This window comes from Helianthus annuus, chromosome 14, assembly GCF_002127325.2.
Source record: "Helianthus annuus cultivar XRQ/B chromosome 14, HanXRQr2.0-SUNRISE, whole genome shotgun sequence".
NCBI lineage: Eukaryota > Viridiplantae > Streptophyta > Magnoliopsida > Asterales > Asteraceae > Helianthus > Helianthus annuus.
Window position 1 is genome coordinate 43,937,221 of NC_035446.2, and position 16,926 is coordinate 43,954,146.

The 16,926-nt window shown below is 41.6% G+C and overlaps 1 long non-coding RNA gene across 1 annotated transcript; it reads left to right on the plus strand.

Moving 5' to 3' along the window:
• The first annotated feature begins 5,534 nt into the window (after positions 1-5,534).
• LOC110925708 lies at positions 5,535-7,105 on the plus strand. The gene is made up of 3 exons (XR_002584682.2): positions 5,535-5,981; positions 6,064-6,159; positions 6,963-7,105. It is a non-coding gene; the product is annotated as an uncharacterized LOC110925708 (long non-coding RNA).
• Positions 7,106-16,926: the final 9,821 nt, after the last annotated feature.

Sequence of the window (16,926 nt, forward strand, 5' to 3'; positions counted from 1 at the left end):
TAGGAAGCAACCAAACCTTAGGCATTTTTCTAGTTGGCATATTCTGAGAGACAAAGCACTGCTTGGTACTCGTTCTCACCAAGAGTGTGGCTGCCCGACACCCATTAGATCTAACCTTTTGTTCTGCGGTCTAGGTATATTGTTGATTAATGGTGCTTATGGTACCCTATTCGTGAGACGATTTCTCGTATCATTTATCATTTCTCGTATCATTTCTTGGTACTAGTTTTCACCAAGAATGCTTCTTGTTTTTGTATCCATCATACCATATGTAAACATTGTAATATTTGTAACATGTATATCACCCCCGAAGTTATAAAACTAAAAACAGTTAAAAGAAAAGGGGGAGCATGAACTCACAACTTTGCGTTCCTGCGTCGTAAACTTCACCGGATTTGCTTATCTAGCGTCGTGACCTAAACGTGTTTCCTTAACGTTAGTCACTAGACTTGTATCGCATAAGTACAAGTCACTATCTTTTGAACAAGTTTTCTTGTGTTAAAAATAATTCATATTTTTAACTAAGTATCTTACTTATATTATTTTCTCAAAAATAAATATAAGTTTCTTGTATTTTGCACCCGAATTATGTATCTTGTATGTTGTATGTGTATTTTTTGTATTTTCACTTCTTACGAGTATTTAGTGTATTTTCAAGTCCTAATACACTATTACATGTAATACATACTACATACACTTAGCACAAAATTTTGTGATCAATAAATATATATATATATATATCTTTCTCAAAAATATACATACTTAACATCAATTTTATTCTTGAAGAAAACATCATTTCTTTACTTGGAGTTTACAAAAAAATTAGGGAAACCTTGGTAAGTGTTTTTAGATACATTTTTAGGGAATAAGTTTCTCAAAACTTATATTTTTCTAAGTGTCAAAATTTTATAGAAATTTTGACAGGGTTTCCCCTAAAAATGGAGGTTTCCCATGTTTTCAAAACATGTGTTTATTTTCTTTTAAAATCATCATCAACACCAACAATTAGTCTTTACACAATTTTTGCATCACCAAGAGCAAGAATATATACGTTACACACTAATCATGAACTTGATATATCCCGAAAACGCGTAGTAACTTGGTAAAACTCTTAGTGGACTTAATTACCTTCCAAAGTATAATTATCTCTTTAAAAATCACCTTCTTACAAAAGTTTAGTGTTTACAACTTGTAAACAATTTTTGCAAAAATAAAACTCTTGAACTCTTCTTGTAAATAAAATATTCTCATACTTGTCTTATTTCTAAAAATGGTGTAAGTGTTTGTAATAGTCATGATTTTCCAAAAATCAATTCTCTAGCTTGGTTTATTTACAAAAATCCTTTGAAACTCTTGGATTTACAAAATCATCAACTCACTTGTTCAATTATATTTCATGAAAAATCATTTTTATCAAGTTCATATTTAACTAGAAGGTGGTCATTTTATGTAACCCCATAACCACTTTCTAATCTTGTTAAATCATAATTCTAACTATTATTTAACAAGATCCATATGGTGATTAACATCACACAATCAAGAATCATCATAAAATTGACAACATATTTACTACAACATCATACTAGTAACATTTCATCTTCATGTAACTTCTATGTTCAAGCTTCATGTTCATATTTTTAGTTCTTGTTTCTTTAGTGTTATGAACATAACCATCATACTACAACTTTTAACTATGAAACAAGATGAACAAGAGTGTAACAAGGACTTACTACTAGCACAAAGGCTAGGGATGATTCTAGTGAAGAAGATGATGGAAAATGATGATGAAAAAGCAAGAAACAAGGTCTTTTTAAGCTCCATAAGTTGCAAGCTCCTTTAATCCTTCTTCTACACTTGAATGAAGCTCATTAATGGATGAATGGGGTGGTGGAATGGTGGTGATGGTGGCAGTTATGGGTGTGGCCGAGGGAGGGAGAGAGGAGAGAGTGAGAGTGTGAAAATGTGAAGTATGGTGAGAATGATCTTGGCCATGCTTTTATAAGATATGTTCATATATCTTGGTAAGCTCTATAAGTAACAATCCAATAAACAAATGAAATATAATCCAAGACAAGATTTGAGGCATGGTTGTGATGGTCCTTGTGACCGATTCGGTTGGGGGGGGTTTGGTTGTAACATTTTGTAACTAGATGGTAAGGACGAGTTAGATTTCAAGTAATGTGCTTCTATATGTTAGTTAGTTGCTTTTTAGTGGGTGTTAGGGTGTTCGGTGTAACATTTGTGCTTGAAATCATTGTGAAAAGTTAAGTTATCAATAAAACAGTGTTATTTGATCCCAATGTTTGTTTGGTTATGTTTTACATTTTTCATGTTTTGACTCTTGTTCAATTTTAAACTCTACATCGCTTTCTGGAGAATTATACGCAAGCTGGTGCGTAAACGTACTCAGTTTAATGCGACAAATACTCCGGAACATCAACATATACTTAACATACCTTAAATAACCTTTACATAACTTAGAAATAAGTTTTGAAGGCTTTGGTATGGCAAAAACAAGTTAATTCGCCTACAGGGACTAAATTTGACAAACTGCGAAAGTATGCCAATTTGAACTGTAACAGACATTCCGGAACATGACCATAAGTTAAACACACCTTAAATATCCTTTATATAGCTTAGAAATAGGCTTTGAGGTGTTCGGTGTGCTAAAATAAACTTTTGGATCATTCAGGGACTAAAAGTGTCAAAAAGTGCATAAGTTTGCACTTTCGCGCATAACTTACATTCTGAATACATCTGGACATCCAAAAATTTATGTAAGCATCATAATATTATGCCTAAGTGTGTGGCATGAGAAAAATCCATTCGTCACGCATTTTGGATCGTTTTTCGCGCTTATGCGCATTCCGTCGTAATTAACCGAACGTCGCGATCGTACGACCAAACGAACCGACATCCGGCATATTTTTGAGCATGTTTCATGTACACAATGTTTAAACATCATTTTAGGGCCTTAAAGATGGCTTAACAGGCCTTAAACATGTCAGAAATGGCCTTAAACCACAACAGGGACCTAAACTGTCATTTTTGAAAGTTGGTTGCAGATCAGACCACCCAGGCGGCCCGCGTAAGCCCAGGGTCACTCTTTACGCGGCCCGCGACCACCCCCCAGTATGCTGAAACTTGTTTTTCCAGCTTTTAGCAGCCCTTCAGCACCCCAAAGGGCAATGTCTCTTGCAAATCTCAGGGGTTGGGGTCACATTGTGATATCATAGCATTTTGACACTTGTACGGATGAGATTCGAGCACGTAAATCGATAAACGATTCTAACGGTCTTGCATATCGTATAAATACCCCCCTTTCTTGCAAAAACCCACAAATCTAATCAAAGAGCTCTAAGTTGATGCCATTGCTTCATACCTGAGCTCCTGGATCAAGATTAGCTTTCGGGGACCCTTCGTAAGTGTTCTTTCGTTCTTTTATTCGCTTTTCGAGTCCGAAAGTCAAGCTTTGTTTGACCTTCTGCGTTGACCAGTTTATGGTCAACACGAAGTTCGTTTGAACTTCATAACGTGAGCGTGATCACGATGTTATAGTCCATAGTGACTACACCTACTGATTACCACGTTATCTAGGCTCAGTGACGAATCGTAGTTTCGGCCAAAATGCGCATTCTTGCGTATTTTGTAACCAAACTACTCATAGGTATCAAAACCGTTTGTTTTGATACCAAACCTATTTTCTAATCTTAGTTAAGCATGTTCTAACATGCTTAGCTCGTCACTTTTAGTATAGTGCTTATATAGGGTCGTAAGGTAAGCGATCTAAACAATCGCTTATACTTTCAAACCCGACCCATTTGGTCGATCATTAGGATCCGACCAAACGCATTGGGTGACCATAGTTGTATAGCGAATAAACTTCCGAGGTTATACCTTATGGTCACGACGTTAGGCGTTCCAAACGCGTCTTACGCAAACGACGCGTTTAGGTAGCATAGGCTACCTAAACGGGTTGTAATGGGTCGTAAACACTTAGGTTAGGTTTCATTTTAGTATGTGGGCTTTGTTAAACCATATTACACGAGTCTCCATACTCGTTTAGTTTACGAACCCTCATCCTATCCAATCCTCCGATTTAGGTCCTTTATATTAACATAGTTACCTATATTAGGTGCCGTTTGATAACCGTGATCTCTAGCATTGTTTGGTTATTACACAAGGACTCCTAAGCAATCTCAAGTGAGTACATATACCCCTCTTTTACTGTTTTCCAAACTGTTTTGGGGTGAAACACATGTGCCTACTCGCTACTTTCATGCTTTTCATGCTTTCATATCATTGCTTGTTATGTTCATTAGTACATTATAGTACATGATTTCATTACATTCTATGCTATGTATGTCCATTGTGTGCATACTTAGTACATTGTTTTACTTTACATTTCTGCTACGTATGTTGACTGATAGCATGCTAGCACATTGATTTACATGACTTTTCTGCTTTGTATGTTAACTTAGCATGCTTAGTACATTGTTTTCATATAACATGTTTTACATTTGCTATGACATTTGGTTTGCACAAACGGGACTTATATACGTTCATTAACATTAGCTACGCCGCTCGGTAGTAAGTAGTGGTACCATAGGACTTGATAAATCCCATTCCTGACATCCCGGCACTACGCCAAATATGACCTATGGCCACACTTTTTCAAAAACCGTCATGCCACACTTTCAAATAAATGTGTGGCTAAAGGTCATTAATAACATTTCAAAACCTTCTAGCCTACTTTTAGCCACACCTTTTGTTTATTCATGTGACCATTGTATAATAATTAAAAACTTTTAGTCACACTTAAAGGAAAAAATGTGGCATTTACTACCCACATATTGAAAAGTGTGGCCAAATGTGATCAACCGCCATGGTATTTGTTTGATTTTGTATTCATGTGACAAAAAACACAAACATTTCCGAAACCTTTAGCCACACTTTCACATTAAAATGTGACATTTTCTAGTTACGGTTGAAAAGTGTGGCCAAATGTGACCAACTGTCTTGGTATTTCTTTTAATGATGTGGCTAAAAGCTAAAACATATGACCACTTATATTATGGTCACAGTTAAAGTTTTGATGTGTGGCTAAAAAAGTAATCAATGGTCATGGCAAAACAAATAATATGTGACTATTAATAGTCTATGGTCACAATTAATTGCTTCATGTGACCATTGTATAACATTTAGCTACACTTTAAAAAAAATATAATACTTACCGGCCACACCTTCAATAGTGTGGTCAAATGTGACCAACTGTCATGGTACTTTTTTGATGATGTGACTAAAAATTAATACATATGACCACATATATTGTTTTGTGTGACCAACAAGTAGTGTTTATTAGTCAGTTAATGAACAAAACAAAGATAGTACTATATGTAATTTATGATAATAGTTAAAGTTATTATGTGTGGCTAAAAGAAATTAATGGTCACGGTAAAACATTCTAGTGTGGGTATGAGAAATTAATAGTCACAATTCAAATTTTTATATGTGGCGAAGTCTCCGGTGGTCCTCTCAGTTGCTTCTCTTTGTTGATATTCGTTCTTCCACTGTCGTCTGTATCCTAATTCTTTTTTATAACATCAGCATAGGGTTCAAGCTTTTCTAAAGCACGCAAACAGATCTAGGGCTTGAATTGGTTTGGTGATATCTCCGCAACCGCTGGCGTTTCCTACGGTGGTGAATAACACATGTTTAAATCAGAAACCGAATCAAGTTATCTAGGGTTTCTTTCTTCTTCTTCTTCTCTGTACCTATAACCACCACTGCAAAAGGTTCTAATATCTGATCAACACTGGCTGAAGAAGTAAGCTATTACACAAATACAATCTTATTTTACAATATCAATAGTTCTCGTGATCCACTCTGCTTCCTGCATCTATTCGCAGACCAGAAGGCGTTTTTGAAGCAACCGAAAGTCTTCATCTGGTTAGAAGCGGACCCTAGACCTCTAAGTTTAGGTAATTGTGCTATATTTTGTTTGATTGTTGGTGGAGTGTGTTTATTTTTGTGTGAATTGTGGCTTTGTGTTATGTTTATTAGTTCGAAGAAGAGCGGCAAAGGAAAAAGGTCTGGAAATGGGGAAGTAGTTCCAGAAGAGTATTGGTCTTGGATTTAACCTGAGAGAGGCTATTAAAGGTATTGTTGTTATAAAGTCTTAACAATATCAATTGTTTGTTTTTAATTGCTATTTTGTTATGTTGTTCAGTTGTTGGATTGGTTGAATGAATTTAAGATGTGTGTTAGATGAATATGAAAAATATAGATGAATTTGAATCAAATGGATTGTTACTAGATTGATTATTTGTGAAAACTAGAATACATATCGGATGAGGAGAATGTATATATTGTATCTATTGTTTATTTGTTGGTTTAATGATTGTAATTTTAGACTTATTTGTTCTTATTGAGTTAGTTGTTGCTGGTATTGGAAATGCATGTGCCACTTACTATTGGTGCTACTACATCATTTTGAGGTTTTCAAAGTTCTGACTTCATGTCATCTTCCTCGTCTTTGTGTGAACAAAGATGAGGAAAGAGTGTCAAAGTAGAACTAGATGGAAAGCGGGTCCCACTTAAAATGTTTGAAGACTATGTAATCTTTATCTTCAACTATAAACATATAGGTTGGATGTGTGAAACCTCTCACGCCTCCAACTTTATCGGCAATATGGACTCAAGAGTCGAGATTGGTGTCTTGTTGGGTTGAGCTACAAAATAAAATTGGGATTACATATGTAATCTGTGGGTAAACGGAAAATATATTACATAACTTAGGTGCATTCAAACTGTTTTTTTTTTCCTAAACCTTAATCGGTTTCAAACTGAAAGTTAGTTGTAGACAGATAGCTGGTCAATTGGTAGTGCACTACATTTTCAAGCTAGCTTTAATAATAACCAAACAAGATGAATAATTATCAACTAATTAAGTTATCATGCAGTTTCAACGACTCAGATTAAAGCAACGTACACCTGCTGCTACCAGTGATGTTCCATCCACCTTTTTTTCTGCCCAAACTTGGTAGAACTCTAGGGGAAAGCTTCTCTTCAACCCAAAAGAACTCAAATCACTGAAGCGGAGATTAATGCTATTGTGGTAGGCAATATCTTTTTTGATGTACATATGTTCTTAGTTATGGTTTACAATATTCTAATAAAGTGTTTAGTTCATGTGACAACCCGAAATTTAGAACCTTTCGTCGTGACTTGATGTAACATACCTGTACGTTATGTGATTAGTTGACATGTTTGGTGCAATGATATATGTGAACATTTTATGTGAATTACGTGTTATATTATGTGTATGCGAGTATGTATACGAACCGAAACAACAAGGACCCGACTCGAGACCATGTGGTCTCGAGTGAACAGTAACCGATTTGGGCCTTTGGCCGGTTGGGTCAAGTGGGCCGTAAACCCCTAACCGATTTATAAACCCACTAGGGTGCACCTTGGGGGAACTAGTATTTATACCACACCTCTAGCCAACTTTGCCATTTTCTTGGGCAACCAACACACCCACACTCTCACTCTTTCCCTCTCTAAAAACCCTTGAAACCAATCATCACCTCCATCTCCCTCTTCTTCGGATCTAACCGGCGGAACTAGGACTCTCGGATTGAGCCTGGGATCACCATTCGGAAGTGCACTCATCGATCCTTCTTACCCTCACACTTAGAGAACATAACCGGTTAGTGTTTTATGATTGTGTATTGTGATATGTAGTGAAGTTGCATGATGATATGTGGTTGCTTGGTTGTTGTTTAATCCATAATGAAAGGGTAATGTTTCGGTTAAGTGTTTATGCTATAAAGGTCACCATACTTGATTTGTAAATGAAAAACCATGGTTTAAATGATTATGTGTTGTTATGTACAATGTTTCGGATGATGATAATGTATAATGGAATGGTTGAATTCATGTTTGCTTAGTAGCTTTGTATATGTCTTGATTGAAAAATGAGTTGGTATCTAGTTTAGAAACCATAACACTTGTCCGAAAATGCATAAAAGGTTTGAATGAGGTTATTTATGCTTTGAATGTTTGAAGAACATGAAGAACTTGTTGAATATCATATGAATGTGTGTTGAATATTTGAATTCTGCCATGTTTGATCCATTTTAGTAAATGTTTAGACAAGAAAACATGTTTAAGTGGATAGTACACAAATAGGGTGCATGCAATCGGAATGTTATTGGATAGTACAACTGTACAGAATCAGCAACTGTTGGGGAGTCGAGAACCCCTGGTTGCGACTCGGAATCTCCAGGTTACGACACCGGTTGCGAGTCAAGAACACCCGGTTGCGACTCGCAACCACAGCATGATGAACCGAGACCACAGGTTGCGAGTCCTGTTGCGACTCGAGATCATAACATGACCAGCCGAGACCGTGGTTACGACATAGGTTGCGACTCGAAACCTTAGCATGATCGGCCGAGACCACGGTTGCGACTCGCAACCACCCATGACCAACATAACAGCACAACTCGAAACCACGCTTGCGAGTCCGGTTGCGACTCGAGACTACACTTGGTGGGCTTGCTTTGTTATGGGCCTAATCTAGTGGGCCGGACTTATGGACTTCTGTATTACTGTTGACGTGTTGTTTTGGGCCTGTTATTACGAGCCCAACTGTTGGGCCTCACTCTTGGACCCTAACTGTGAACTGTTGATGTTAAACGTGTTTGCCATGATTATTACCTGGGTACAATACGTGTTGAACATACGTGCACTGCTTGGCTTGAATCTGATACGAATAATATCTGTGATAGGACCTAATTGAATTCCTGCAACTTGATTAACTTTTCTGTGGTTAACTGCCGAGCAAACCAAGGTGAGTTCACACCCTCTACAAAGCATGGGATTCCCTGGGTTGGGAACGGAGTTAAGGAACGTGGGTTCCTCGTCCTCCTTGGGTAGGACGGTGATGGTGCAGGAATGTAATTCCTCGTCCTGGTGGACGGATAACACGTACTAGACTAAAACTCTATCACGAAGTCCCTCCTTTTTGTATCGACTTAATCGCCGGGCCAATGGCGAGCGGGTCATTAGTTAGATAGCGCTATTTAAGTCTGACAAACCTCACACCGTGCCGAAGAGGGCGGGCGTGAACTAATGGATCTGGGGCACGTCAATGATGATAGACATTGATGGTTTTCAGGGCACATAAACATGACTACAGTCAGCAGTCGATACGGTAACGAGTCTAGTGTACGCATGGGGTAGCCCCCACGGCCGAAATGCCTGATAACTAATATGGGGTAGCCCCCACGGCTGGAATGCCGGAGTAACTGGGAATGAACAGGTCACGTTTTTAAACTATGGGTAACCCCCACGGCAGGATGCCAGATAAAGGAAAACTGTTTTCGAAACAACTAAAACGAACACCCAACTGTGAACTCACTCAACTAGTTGTTGACTCGTTACTACATGCTTTGCAGGACCTTAGGTACTCAGCTGGAGCTTGCATGGAGAAGAGTTGTTGTGGGACACGGATTGCTGCGTACTATGTTAAACTTGAAACCATTTGAACTTATGTTTTAACTTTAAGACTTATGCTTCCGCTTGCAACTTAAACTTGCTTGTTTTGAAACACCAATCGTATTGGCTAAACTTTTATAACTGTTTATATGCTTGTTCAGTATGATTGGTGGCTGGATCCTGGTCAGTCACGCCTCCAAGCGGTAGTACTCCGCAGGTGGGATTTTGGGGGTGTGACAGATTGGTATCAGAGCCATTGGTTATAGTGAACTTGGTTTTAATAAAGGGGAAACGTTTTTGTTAAAACCAGACTATAACCGGTATAGTGCTCGACGGTCCACAACAACGCTCCACTCCGCATGCAAGGCTCGACATCCTAGGTGATATGATATGCGTATGTTGCCTACTTGTTAGTTACGTAGTACATTGCTCATGGTATGCTTGATTAGTATAACTACCGTTGTTTGAACACGTGCGTGCTTACTCTGTCCTACTATCGTACTTTCACGAACCTCTCTCACTCGTATTACTCTTGTTATGAAGAATCATGTCTGGACGCGTTAACATGACACAAGCCCAGTTGACGGCTTTGATCAACGAACGAGTTGCCGCAGCACTCGCCGCTGCACACGCAGGAGGTCAATATGCTCAGGCACCGGTGTGCACTTTTAAGACATTTATGGACTGTCGACCCACTACTTTTACCGGAACTGAAGGAGCAGTAGTCTCCTCCACTGGTTTGAGAAACTGGAATCTGTGTTCGAAATGTGTGAATGCCCTGAAGCGCGCAGGGTGAAGTATGCTACTGGTACTCTCGAGGGTTTGGCCCTCACGTGGTGGAATGCTCAAGTGCAAATGCTGGGGTTGGTTGCTGCCAACGCCACCCCATGGGAGAATTTCAAGGAAATGATCAGGGAGGAATACTGCAGTCGTGATGACATTCACAAGCTGGAAGATGAATTCTACAATCTCAAGATGACGGGGTCAGAGATTGAGGCATACACTAAGAGATCGCATGAGCTTGCCTTGTTGTGTCCTACTATGGTGGACCCTCCGTATAAGCGAATTGAACTCTATCTCAAGGGCTTGGTGCCAGAGATCCAAAGTCATGTGACTTCAGCAAACTTGACTACTATCCAGCAGGTTGTACAGTTGGCTCACCGTCTTACTGATCAGGCGGTGGAGCAGAATAAGTTACCAAAGCGTATAGGTGCTGCAACTACTTCTGGTACCTCTAGTGAGAACAAACGGAAATGGGATGGAACTTCAAGCAAGGGTTCAACTTCTGTGCAGTCTCAGTCTCAGCAGAGAAAGACTGACGACCACAAGAGCCCCAGTCAGCAATCGTCTGGTGGTCAAAGTCATGGTGGGTACAAGGGGAATCACCCCAAATGCAATCGTTGCAACCTACACCACAGTGGGCCATGCACCAGGGGCAACTGTCATAGGTGCAACAAGCCTGGTCATGTTGCAAAGGATTGCAGGAGCGCATACCCCGCCAATCAGAATCGTCAGCAACCTCAACAGAATCAGCGGCAACAACAGGGTAACAACAAAGGGTGCTTTCAGTGTGGAGCTGAAGGCCACTTCAAGAAAGATTGTCCCCAACTGAACCAGAACAACAACAACAACAATCAGGGGAATGGTAACAATGGGAACAACAACAACAACAATGGTGCCAGGGGACGAGTGTTCGTGATTGGTCAAGGTGAAGCAAGGAATGATCCCAACGTGGTGACGGGTAAGTTCCTTCTCGACGACTTTTATGTTACAGCTTTATTTGATTCGGGTGCCGATACTAGCTATGTGTCACTAGAAGTTAGTCAAATGCTTAAGCGTATTCCAACACCCCTGAACATCAAGCACACTGTAGAGCTAGCTAATGGTAAGAGTTTGGAGGCCTCGCACGTAGTCAAAGGTTGCCAACTTATCCTCGCCAACCAGACCTTCTCTATTGACCTTATCCCTATCGTCTTGGGTAGTTTCGACGTTGTCATTGGGATGGATTGGTTATCCCAACACCGAGCAGAGATTCTTTGCAACGAGAAGATCGTTCGTATTCCTGGTTCGGGTAGTGAACCACTCATGATTCGTGGCGACAAGAGAAGTGCTGTTGAGAACATCATCTCTCTTCTTAAGGCCCAGAAGTGCTTACGAAAGGGCCACACTGCGATTTTGGCTCTTGTTACTGATACCACAGAGAAAGAGAAGAAGCTAGAAGATTTTCCAGTTGTACGTGACTATCCTGAGGTATTCCCTGAGGAATTACCTGGTCTTCCGCCCCATCGTCAAGTCGAGTTTCAGATTGAACTAGCTCCTGGAGCTGCGCCTGTAGCCCGTGCACCTTATCGTTTGGCTCCATCAGAGTTGGAAGAACTCTCCACGCAACTACAAGAACTCTTGGATAAGGGTTTCATTCGTCCTAGCTCATCGCCTTGGGGAGCTCCAGTACTATTTGTGAAGAAGAAGGACGGTACCTTCAGAATGTGTATCGACTATTGTGAACTCAACAAGGTGACTGTGAAGAACCGTTATCCTCTACCGCGCATTGACGACTTGTTCGACCAGTTACAGGGGTCGAGCTACTATTCAAAGATCGATCTGAGATAGGGATATCACCAGCTGAGAGTTCGAGAAAAGGATGTCTCTAAGACAGCCTTTAGAACTCGATATGGGCACTATGAATTTTTGGTCATGCCGTTTGGGCTGACAAACGCACCCGCAGTTTTTATGGACTTGATGAATCGAGTGTGCAAGCCCTATCTGGACAAATTCGTTATAGTCTTCATCGACGACATCCTGATCTATTCTAAGAGTCAGGAGGAACACGAACAGCATCTACGACTCATTCTGGAACTCCTTCGAACAGAACAGCTTTACGCGAAATTCTCGAAATGCGACTTCTGGCTTCGTGAAGTCCATTTCCTAGGCCATGTGGTAAACAAGGATGGGATTCACGTTGATCCATCCAAAGTGGACTCTATTAAGAACTGGCCTGCACCTCGTACACCAAAGGAGATTCGCCAATTCTTGGGATTGGCAGGTTACTACAGGAGATTCATTAAGGATTTTTCTAAGATCGCGCAGCCTCTCACCTTGCTAACTCAGAAGGGCGTTGTTTATCATTGGGGAAATGCGCAAGAGTTAGCTTTTCAGCATCTAAAGGATAGACTTTGTAGTGCACCTATTCTTTCACTGCCAGAGGGCACAGAAGATTTTGTGGTTTACTGTGATGCATCAATTCAAGGTCTTGGTTGTGTATTGATGCAACGAGATAAAGTTATAGCCTACGCCTCACGACAACTCAAAGTTCAAGAGAAGAACTACACTACGCATGACTTAGAGCTGGGAGCTGTTGTTTTCGCACTTAAGTTATGGCGGCATTACCTGTACGGAACCAAGTGCGCCATCTACACCGACCATAGGAGCCTAGAGCACATATTCAAGCAGAAGGAACTGAATATGCGGCAACGACGATGGGTCGAGCTGCTGAATGACTATGAGTGCTCCATCAGGTATCATCCGGGCAAGGCCAATGTTGTGGCTGACGCCCTCAGTCGAAAGGACACTGCGCCTAAGCGCGTAAGAGCTTTACAACTCACGATCCATTCTAGTCTACCTTCGCAAATACGAGCTGCTCAGATAGAGGCACTGAAACCAGAGAACGTAAGAGCCGAAGCCCTACGCGGGTCAAGACAACGCTTAGAGCAGAAGGAAGACGGTGCTTACTACGTAACAGGACGCATTTGGGTCCCACTCTATGGCAATCTACGAGAACTTGTGTTGGATGAAGCGCACAAATCTCGCTACTCGGTACACCCTGGTTCAGATAAGATGTACCACGATATCAAAACTACGTATTGGTGGCCTAGCATGAAGGCCCACATAGCAACTTACGTCAGCAAGTGTTTGACTTGTGCGCGAGTCAAGACAGAATACCAGAAACCCTCAGGCCTACTCCAACAACCAGAGATACCACAATGGAAATGGGAGCAAATTTCCATGGATTTCGTTACTGGCCTACCTAGATCACAGCGCGGAAACGATACTATCTGGGTGATTGTGGATCGACTCACGAAGTCCGCACACTTCTTGGCAATTAAGGAGACGGATAAATTCTCCACTTTAGCAGAAATATACCTCAAGGAAGTTGTTTCGAGGCACGGGGTGCCCACCTCTATCATCTCTGATCGAGATGCGCGTTTTACTTCAGAGCTATGGCAAGCAATGCACAAGTCTTTTGGCTCACGTTTAGACATGAGCACAGCATATCACCCACAGACGGACGGGCAGTCCGAGCGCACTATTCAGACCCTAGAAGACATGCTTCGTGCTTGTGTAATCGACTTTGGCAACAGCTGGGAAAAGCATCTGCCACTTGTGGAATTTTCATACAATAACAGCTACCACACCAGCATTAAAGCTGCTCCGTTTGAGGCATTGTACGGACGTAAATGCCGGTCACCTCTTTGTTGGACAGAGGTGGGGGATAGTCAGATCTCTGGTCCAGAACATGTAGTAGACACTACTGAGCGGATTGCTCAAATACGACAACGCATGGCGGCCGCTCGAGACCGTCAAAAGGCCTACGCCGATAAGGGCAGGAAACCAGTTGAGCTCCAGGTTGGGGAGCGGGTATTACTCAAAGTTTCACCCTGGAAGGGTGTGGTTCGTTTTGGTAAACGCGACAAACTCAACCCACGATACGTTGGACCTTTCGAAATCATTGAGAAAATAGGCAAGGTGGCCTACAGACTGAACTTACCAGCGGAACTCGGTGCAGTTCACAACGTTTTCCATGTGTCGAATCTGAAGAAGTGTCTGTCAGATGAGACCCACGTAGTTCCTCTGAAGGAACTCACGATCGACGAACAGTTGAAATTCGTCGAGGAACCAGTCGAGATCACGGACCGGGATGTTAAGGTCCTCAAGAGCACTAGAATACCTCTCGTTCGAGTTCGTTGGAACTCACGTCGCGGCCCAGAGTTCACCTGGGAGCGCGAAGATCGGATGAAACAAAAGTATCCCCAACTGTTTGAGAACAGTACAACCGCTACTGAGGCTGAAGCTACGGAATTTCGGGACGAAATTCCAGATCAACGGGGGGTGGATGTGACACCCCAGGATAACCGGGAAAACCATACAACTTAACTAGCTTCCTCGGTGAGTGCCATCAAATTTCGGGACGAAATTTCTTTCAACTTGGGGATGATGTGACAACCCGAAATTTAGAACCTTTCGTCGTGACTTGATGTAACATACCTGTACGTTATGTGATTAGTTGACATGTTTGGTGCAATGATATATGTGAACATTTTATGTGAATTACGTGTTATATTATGTGTATGCGAGTATGTATACGAACCGAAACAACAAGGACCCGACTCGAGACCATGTGGTCTCGAGTGAACAGTAACCGATTTGGGCCTTTGGCCGGTTGGGTCAAGTGGGCCGTAAACCCCTAACCGATTTATAAACCCACTAGGGTGCACCTTGGGGGAACTAGTATTTATACCACACCTCTAGCCAACTTTGCCATTTTCTTGGGCAACCAACACACCCACACTCTCACTCTTTCCCTCTCTAAAAACCCTTGAAACCAATCATCACCTCCATCTCCCTCTTCTTCGGATCTAACCGGCGGAACTAGGACTCTCGGATTGAGCCTGGGATCACCATTCGGAAGTGCACTCATCGATCCTTCTTACCCTCACACTTAGAGAACATAACCGGTTAGTGTTTTATGATTGTGTATTGTGATATTTAGTGAAGTTGCATGATGATATGTGGTTGCTTGGTTGTTGTTTAATCCATAATGGAAGGGTAATGTTTCGGTTAAGTGTTTATGCTATAAAGGTCACCATACTTGATTTGTAAATGAAAAACCATGGTTTAAATGATTATGTGTTGTTATGTACAATGTTTCGGATGATGATAATGTATAATGGAATGGTTGAATTCATGTTTGCTTAGTAGCTTTGTATATGTCTTGATTGAAAAATGAGTTGGTATCTAGTTTAGAAACCATAACACTTGTCCGAAAATGCATAAAAGGTTTGAATGAGGTTATTTATGCTTTGAATGTTTGAAGAACATGAAGAACTTGTTGAATATCATATGAATGTGTGTTGAATATTTGAATTCTGCCATGTTTGATCCATTTTAGTAAATGTTTAGACAAGAAAACATGTTTAAGTGGATAGTACACAAATAGGGTGCATGCAATCGGAATGTTATTGGATAGTACAACTGTACAGAATCAGCAACTGTTGGGGAGTCGAGAACCCCTGGTTGCGACTCGGAATCTCCAGGTTACGACACCGGTTGCGAGTCAAGAACACCCGGTTGCGACTCGCAACCACAGCATGATGAACCGAGACCACAGGTTGCGAGTCCTGTTGCGACTCGAGATCATAACATGACCAGCCGAGACCGTGGTTACGACATAGGTTGCGACTCGAAACCTTAGCATGATCGGCCGAGACCACGGTTGCGACTCGCAACCACCCATGACCAACATAACAGCACAACTCGAAACCACGCTTGCGAGTCCGGTTGCGACTCGAGACTACACTTGGTGGGCTTGCTTTGTTATGGGCCTAATCTAGTGGGCCGGACTTATGGACTTCTGTATTACTGTTGACGTGTTGTTTTGGGCCTGTTATTACGAGCCCAACTGTTGGGCCTCACTCTTGGACCCTAACTGTGAACTGTTGATGTTAAACGTGTTTGCCATGATTATTACCTGGGTACAATACGTGTTGAACATACGTGCACTGCTTGGCTTGAATCTGATACGAATAATATCTGTGATAGGACCTAATTGAATTCCTGCAACTTGATTAACTTTTCTGTGGTTAACTGCCGAGCAAACCAAGGTGAGTTCACACCCTCTACAAAGCATGGGATTCCCTGGGTTGGGAACGGGGTTAAGGAACGTGGGTTCCTCGTCCTCCTTGGGTAGGACGGTGATGGTGCAGGAATGTAATTCCTCGTCCTGGTGGACGGATAACACGTACTAGACTAAAACTCTATCACGAAGTCCCTCCTTTTTGTATCGACTTAATCGCCGGGCCAATGGCGAGCGGGTCATTAGTTAGATAGCGCTATTTAGGTCTGACAAACCTCACACCGTGCCGCAGAGGGCGGGCGTGAACTAATGGATCTGGGGCACGTCAATGATGATAGACATTGATGGTTTTCAGGGCACATAAACATGACTACAGTCAGCAGTCGATACGGTAACGAGTCTAGTGTACGCATGGGGTAGCCCCCGCGGCCGAAATGCCTGATAACTAATATGGGGTAGCCCCCACGGCTGGAATGCCGGAGTAACTGGGAATGAACAGGTCACGTTTTTAAACTATGGGTAACCCCCACGGCAGGATGGCAGATAAAGGAAAACTGTTTTCGAAACAACTA